Source organism: Globicephala melas, chromosome 8 (assembly GCF_963455315.2).
Source record: "Globicephala melas chromosome 8, mGloMel1.2, whole genome shotgun sequence".
In the NCBI taxonomy this organism is placed as follows: Eukaryota; Metazoa; Chordata; class Mammalia; order Artiodactyla; family Delphinidae; genus Globicephala; species Globicephala melas.
Window position 1 is genome coordinate 70,318,995 of NC_083321.1, and position 8,039 is coordinate 70,327,033.

The following is an 8,039-nucleotide window of genomic DNA, read 5'->3' on the forward strand; positions in this document are numbered from 1 at the left end:
TTCACAACCTGTCCCTGATTTTCCTTTCCTGACAAATTTCCCTCAACTGTCCCAACGCACACAGGGTCTGTTCCCTGTTCCTTGTCCATTCGCCATGTTTCCCAACCTACACACCTCTGCTCACATGTTTCTTTCTGCCTGGAAGTCCCGCCCAACCCTTTCTACCACTTCTGTGTAGTCTGCAAATTCTTGAAAAGAATAACTTATAAGTGACCTCTTTCATGAAGGATTCCCTGCATTCATTGTCCTTTGACCTGCAATAGTGTTTTATCTTTTTTACGGCACTTGCCATCTGTTACATTCTTAGCAGTGAAAGGACCTAGTGCTGTGTCTGGCACATAGTAGGGCTCAGGAGGTCAGCTGACCAGCCTGCCTGCCTTCCCTGCTTTATTTATAGAATCTTAGGAAAATTACTTAAATCAGTGGTGCTTAAATGTGGCTGAACATCATAATTGCCTGAGGAGGTTTTGTTTGTTTTGTTTAATATTTCGATGCCCAAGCCATACCTCAAATCAATGAAACCAGAAACTCTAAAGGGTGGTTTCCAGCATCAGAGTTCCCCAGCTGACTCCAACGTGAAACCAGGGTCCAGAGCCGCTGTTCTGAATAACCTGAGCCTTGTTTCTAGGGTCGTTCTGAAACCTAAATGCCATGTTTGCGAAAGCTTGGCACAGTGCCTGGTGCGTACTGAGTGTGCAGCAACTATTAATTACTGTATTGTATTTTACCCCAGATTTTCACTTCTTTGCCGACAGGGTCTTGCACATAGTAGGTATGGAATAAATGCTGGTTGAATAAACAAATGCTCCTTGAGAAAGCTTCAGGGAAACCCCCAGCAGGTTGTTGCAGACAGCAGGCTTTAATGTGAACTAAAGGTTGTGCCTGGAGCAGAGGCATGGGGATGTGGTCTGTCCTGGGTGCAGGCAGTGGGGGAGAAGCGGAGTGGGCTGGGTGTTGGCTTTACAAGATTTAAAAACAATATTAAAACCAACTACAAGTCTATCTTCTTTTTATTGTCATCACACACTGGAAATTCTTAACAGTACCGGTGATAAAATGCTTCTTGCTGGGATGGACTTCTCCCACCACCCCTGCCCTCTCAGCCTTATCTCGTTTCACCACTGGCTCGGAGCCCGGCAAGAAAAGACAAAAGAGCTCTTACCGTCAGCACTATTAATGAGCTAAATGGCTGAAGAAAGAAACAAGGGAACTGTAAATTATATTTATAAATTATGTCATATAAAGCCAGACTAAGTAATTAAACTGTGGGCCCATAATTAAATACTTGTATAACATTTGGGCCCTGAGATTTCTTTCTACCACAATGGTTAGCAGGCTGTGTGGTGGGCTGATGACTCATACAGAGGTCCTGGGGCAAAGTGATGTCAAGGTCACTGTCTAAACAGAAGAATCCTTGAGGGACAGCCTTGGATGTGGTCAAAGGAATGGACAAGTGATTTGCAGGGTAACAGGTGAGGAGTTTCCCCAGACCCCCTGGAGTATGTGAGAAGGGCAGTAGCATCCTAGATTAGTGAATGAAGGCCAAGCGGCAGTGCTCTCAAGCCCAGCAGGAAGGGAGGGCCTTCCCACTGCTGGCTCCAGCCAGCCCTCCCCTTCACATGCCCACCCTTCACATGCCCACGTAGAGTCAGAGACATCAATACGACTTCTTTGAACAGTCTCCTTTTCACATCTCTCTACCTTTGCCCATGTTGTTGTCAGCAACAACAAAATATGGAACGCTTCATGAATTTGCGTGTCATCCTTGTGCAGGGGCGATGCTAATCTCTGTATCGTTCCAACTTTATATATGTGCTGCCGAAGTGAGCACCCTTCTCTGTTCTTCACCTAGCCATTTAGTCCTTCAAGATCTAGCTCCAAGGAGCTCCATGGAGACGTTTCCTGATGCATTTAGGCAGTGGTAAGTCTTCCTCTGGCTCTCACAGTTACATTATGGGGTAATATAGTTCTCTGCCTAGTGTGTCCCCTGTAAGGTCCTGAATAGCAGAGCCCCTGTTCTCAGTTCCTAAAAAATTGCCCAGCAGAATGGAAGGTGCTTAACACCCCTCTGTTGAGTAAGTGAGTAAATGACTGAAAGATGGATAGCCCTGCATAGAAGGGGAGGTGGTATTATCCCTATTTTTCAGAGCTAGACGGTCAGCTCAGGGGTTCTGTCTTGTTCAGCTTCCTGTTGGCAGCACCCAGCATGGTGCTCAGCAGAGAGAAATTGCTCCGTGAATATTTGCTAAGCGTATAGGAGGCAATCGAAAGGAGATAGACTTTGGCACAAATTTCCCTCATCCCAAATCCCGCCCCTCCCCCCACCCCAGAGAAATAAAGCGAGTAAGTGTACTGCTAGGACAAGTGTCAGTGTCCACTGGTGTTTACAGAATAACACTGTGTATCTTAGCAAAACCATGGGGAGGGCAGGCAACGCACATCAGGTCTAAGATCAAGGTGAGATTTGCTGGGGGTGGTGGAGGGAAGGGATAGGAGAGAGGGATGCGGAGCCTGGGAGGCCCAGGTGTGGGAATTCAGGGGAAGGAGGAGGAGACGGTGACGGAAGCATCTAGAGCAGCCTTGAAAGGGAGGTCACAAGAGAAAAGGAGAGTCAAGAGGGCGTGGTTTGTGGAGAAGAGCGTGATCAGCTGTGAGATAAGCTGCACGAAAGGCGAGGACCTGCTTTCAGGGTGAGAGAAGATGGTAGAAAACTGGGAGGTGGGGGGATTGGACCCAGAAGGTCTGCAAGGAATCCAGGGGTGAGGCCCAGCTGTTTCCTTGCCCACAAGCATCCCAGGTGGTGCGAAAACGCACCAAGGTTTGAAATCTGCTGGTAGAGGTTAGAGAACCGGGACTCTACACTTACTCAGCTGCCTGGGTTGGGGGGAGGGGATAGCTTGCCTCTGCCATTTATTATGTGTGTGGCCTTGGGATAACTCTAGATCTCCATTTCCTTTTATGTCAAATGGAGATGATAAATGTACCTACCTCTTAGAGGGGTTGTGAGAGTTCAATAAGTTGATACCGATGAGCAGTACCTGAGCCTAGTAAATGCTCAGTAAATATCCACAGTAGTAATTATCTATAATATATCATTGGACATTTCACTAGCTGATTCCATGTTTTTCTGCATCCCTCCACCCAAGGGAGGGAAATGCTAAAAGGACCTCTGGGCGTTCCCTACTCCATAGGTAGCAGAAGGGGGAAGTTGGATGGGAGAGAATTAAATATCTTTTAGGCATTTTTCCCACTGGGGTATTCTGTCATATGCCCAGTCTCTTACGAAGTTGTTTTGTTCCCTAAGGGGGAGCACAATTGTCAGCTGTGTGGCCTTAGGGAAGTAACGTTCCCTCTAGAGCCTCTGTTTACCCATCTGTAAGTTGGAAGGATTGATTCTCTGATCTCTGGTAGCCTTTCCCATTCCATGAGGCTACTAATTCTAAATCCATCAAGGGCTGAGACGGGGGTGGGGAGACAGGTGGGCACTGGAGGGTGCTGCAAAGACCAGGTTGGTTGATCGAGGACATCTTAGATCTGTGTGAGGTCAAGGAGCTTCCAAGGTCATGGTTTTCAGTCTCAGAGTCCCCAGGATGGCTGTATACCCTGCACTGGGGGAAGGACAGAGAGATGGTTGGCCCAGAGGACAACTGCTCTGGTCACACAGTGTCCATGAAAGATCTACAGGGGAGCAGGACAAGGAAAGGAAAACTGCAGGAGGACATCCACACCTGTGGAGCCATTTGCCTCTCTGTATCCCTGCATTACAGGATAGCCAGGTATGAATTGCATTAGGTGCTGTAGTGTTTCATCAGACCAGATGTCCCATCGTGTAAATCCCCTCAATATCAACCCTTACAGGCTTAACAAAACTGCAAGAAAACCCCTGCACTCTTCTGCCTGAGCTCTCATGTTCATTTCGGTCATTGTAATTTGAGAAAATATTTTTTTCAGTACCCAAAGGCTATTTTCTATGCCTCAATTTCTGTCTCTCTTTCTCTCTGTCACTCTCTCTCTCTCTCTCTCTCTCTTTCCCCAAAGACTTGTTTTTCTGTAAATACTGCAGCTCAGCTCTGAATCACAGATCAAAGAATTGCTTCTTCATTCATCTTTTGAGGCCAAATTGCAATTTATAATGTCTGTGGTTTTCACTAATCTGTCTCTGTGTCATCTTACTTTAAATCAGCAGAAAGTAGCCCACAATAACACATGGAAGCGGCCACACGGAAGAAGCAGAGTGTAATTTGAGCACGGCGTTATTGAGGCTCCGTACCCACAGGTAGAACTATCTGGGGCCTTCATTATATCCGACATTAATCTTGGTAAACAACTTGTTTTGATGCAAGTTGAAAGCCAGATGAAACAAGGACAATTCACGGTTATCAGAAAACAAAACGTGATCCCTTCCGCCTCCCACGCCTTCCTGAACTTTCCAGAGACATCTAAGGCTTTGTCTCTTTGGACCAAATAAAGGGAGTGTGGAAGTTGGGCTGTTTTCCTCAGAGAACATGCCGATAGAGAATTCCGGAACTTTAGGGGAATTGGACATTTGCAGAGCCGGGTCAGAGTCTAGGGCCTGGCAAGGATCCTGGAGAGTTATGGGTTTTTGGTTTTCCTCCTCAGAAGAAAACATTCCTGAAGACAGTTATTATGCCTGGTTACTTAACCTACTTGCTTGTCTCCTGGGGACAGGGCTGACACTAATTGTGCTTGCCGTCAGCTTTTTGGGTGAAACACTGTACCTTAGAGACTCCAGGGTCTAATGGGGTTATGACAGACCAACACCACCTGTACTAATGCAAAACGCTTACCTGGATGGACCAAGGTTAAACACATCATTGAATAAAAACTTTATTTTGAAGCACATCAGTTTTCCACAAATGCTGGATTAAAATAATGGTATGAATAATCCTTATTCTTCCTGAATTTCTCTAGGAGACTTAAGGAGCTCAGTTGTCACTTAGGCCAAGCAATGGAAGGTTGATAATTTGGCATCTCCAGTCCTGGGAGTGCCTCAGGGTTTAATTTAGACCCAGCTCCCTCCAGGCTATTAGATCTGTCCTACTTTCCCAGAGACAGGAGCTAGCAAAGAGCTCCTTCTTTGATCTTCTCCTGGGGAATATACTAACCCCGGGAAAGTTGCCGGTGGCGGGGGGAGGGGAGGGAAGGTAGTGGGGGGAGATGAAAGAATCTGGTTAAAATTCCCAGGTTCAGACTTCTCTGACAAGGAGATGCACCATCAAAACACTTTAAGATGTGCTTCAATTTACAAAGCAATTTCAGATTAAACTGTCCTATATAAGGTAAGCCGGGTTGGGGACATTACCTTCATTTTATAGATGAAGGAATCAAATCCCTGAGAGATTAAAGCAATTATTTGCCCAGGATTAGTCAGCTACTACATGGCAAGGGGAAATCTCCAAATCCAGTATTTTTTCTTATTTAAGTCTGGTCACAGAGACCTATGAGGCTAATCACTGCGTGAGCACAGAGCTGGGTACTTGCAGGTAACATAGGTCATGCAAACCTCACTGTCAGATGAGTGGCGGAACTTGGATTCCAATACTAATCTTCCAGTCCTAAGTCCAGGGCTCTTGCTATGCCAACTCTCTGGGTATTGAAAAATCAACCTGGAAAGAAAGAAAAAGATCCCTTAGCTATTCTGAATTATCTGGATTGAAGGTCTGCAGTAGGAAACTGACGTAAAGTGAAGAGATTACTTTTCTAGAGATGTAAGATAGTAATGGCTAGTCTCTTGTCCTAATTATGTGCCGTGTAATTGTGTCCCTTCCTACTGAAGACAATGGTACTTTATGGAAGTGATATGTAAATGTGGGGGATGGTGATTTTATAATGCACTGGAAGTGGGTAATTCACTGTGGGTATTGTCCAACAGTCAGACAATAAATGGACAGGGGGCAGGGCAGTGGTGGGGAGCATATGGTGGACGCAAAAGTCTGATATAAAAAAAGAAGATTTTGGGCTTCCCTGGTGGTGCAGTGGTTGAGAGTCCGCCTGCCGATGCAGGGCACACGGGTTCGTGCCCCGGTCCGGGAAGATCCCACATGCCGCGGAGCGGCTGGGCCTGTGAGCCATGGCCGCTGAGCCTGCGCGTCCGGAGCCTGTGCTCCGCAACGGGAGAGGCCACAACAGTGAGAGGCCCACGTACCGCAAAAAAAAAAAAAAAAAAAAAAAAAGATTTTGAGAGAAGACAGGTTGATTAAAAGCAAGGATTGGAGACACATTGAATGGTAAAAAGCATAGCAGTTGACAGAATCTAGAAGGGGAGTGATTTTGAGAATCTAATTAAAGCAAGAGACTCTCTCTCTCTCTGAATAGCTTTATATGTGCACACCGCTGTTTTCTTAAGCTAAATCCTGGGTTAAGCACCCTTGAACTAGACGGAAGGCAAAGAGGACTTTAAAAAATCATTTATTAAGCTCAGCTGGCCAGCCAGGCATTAGGAATTGAGACCTGTGTATGGGTAGATGTCATGGAAACCAGAAGAACAAGGAACTGTTATGGGGTCTGTAGTTTGGGGTTTGGAAAGGAGATTTGCATTTCTAACCCAGTCAGAAAGGACCTGAAGCCTCAAAAGCCAAGGCTGAGAGAGTCAGCCAGCCTGGGGGAAGCAGACTGGGGCAGAACTAGTTGCTGGGTGGACCCATGCCAGGTGGGAATTGGTGACTAGCCTGGGGACACTGTCAGTCAACATCACTTACTCTGAAATGTCCGTTTTGTAGTCAAGTAAATTGTCTCTTAATGGCTTCCTGAGAGCCTTCTGCTTACTGATTCATAGCGGCAAGAGGAACAGAGGGAGGGAGGACACCGAGCCGCCACACCAACCTGACACCTCCAAAGACAGAAGCAGATTGTACAAGTCCTCAGCAGGGGATGGAGGCTGAGGGCATGCTCAGAGATCTGGTCCCCAGAGTCCAAAGTGGCCTTGCTGAGGGTGGTCCTGGTCAGTGTTGCCTAGGGGAAATTATTTGGGTGTCAGATTTCAACTCCATATTTGTCAGCTGGAGTTCAAAGCAAATTAGAGGTTATGACTTTGCATCAGTGTAAAGGTAAGTGGCTCTTTGTTTGTACACTGTTGGTGGGAATGTAAATTGGTCCAGCCACTGTATGGAGGTTTCTCAAAAACTAAAAATAGAACTATCATACGACCCAGTAATTCCACTCTTGGGTATATATCCGAAAAAAACAAAAGCACTAATTCAAAAAGATAGATGCACCCCAATATTCATAGCGACATTATTAACAATTACCAAGATATGGAAGCTACCTAAGTGTCTATCAACAGATGACTGGATAAAGATGTGGTATACACACACACACACACACACACACACACACACACACACACACACTGAAATACTACTCAGCCATAAAAAAGAATGAAATTTGGCCATTTGCAGCAACATAGATGGACTCAGAGAGCATTATGCTAAGTGAAATATGTCGGACAGAGAAAGACAAATACTGTATTATATCACTTATATGTGGAATCTAAAAAATACAACAAACTAGTAAATATAACAAAAATGAAACAGTCTCAAAGATATAAAGAACAAACTAAATACCATATGCTAACACATATATATGGAATCTAAAAAAAAAAAAAAATGGCCAGAAGAACCTAGGGGCAGGACGGGAATAAAGATGCAGACGTACTAGAGAATGGACTTGAGGATATGGGGAGGGGGAAGTGTAAGCTGGGACGAAGTGAGAGAGTGGCATGGACATATATACACTACCAAACGTAAAAATAGCTAGTGGGAAGCAGCCGCATAGCACAGGGAGATCAGCTCGGTGCTTTGTGACCACCTAGAGGGGCGGGATAGGGAGGGTGGGAGAGAGGCAGCTGCAAGAGGGAATAGACATGGGCACATGTGTATAACTGATTCACTTTGTTATAAAGCAGAAACTAACACACCATTCTAAAGCAATTATACTCCAAGAAAGATGTTAAAAAAAAAAAAAGAACAAACTAGTGGTTACCAGTGGGGGAGGGGAGCAATATAGGGATAGGGGAGAGG

The 8,039-nt window shown here is 45.6% G+C and overlaps 1 non-coding gene across 1 annotated transcript; it reads right to left on the reverse strand.

Annotated features, from left to right (window-relative positions):
• Positions 1–1,728: 1,728 nt before the first annotated feature.
• On the reverse strand, positions 1,729–1,831 carry LOC115867559 (U6 spliceosomal RNA). Its single transcript, XR_004045189.1, has one exon. It is a non-coding gene; the product is annotated as a U6 spliceosomal RNA (small nuclear RNA).
• Between the last annotated feature and the right edge of the window lie 6,208 nt (positions 1,832–8,039).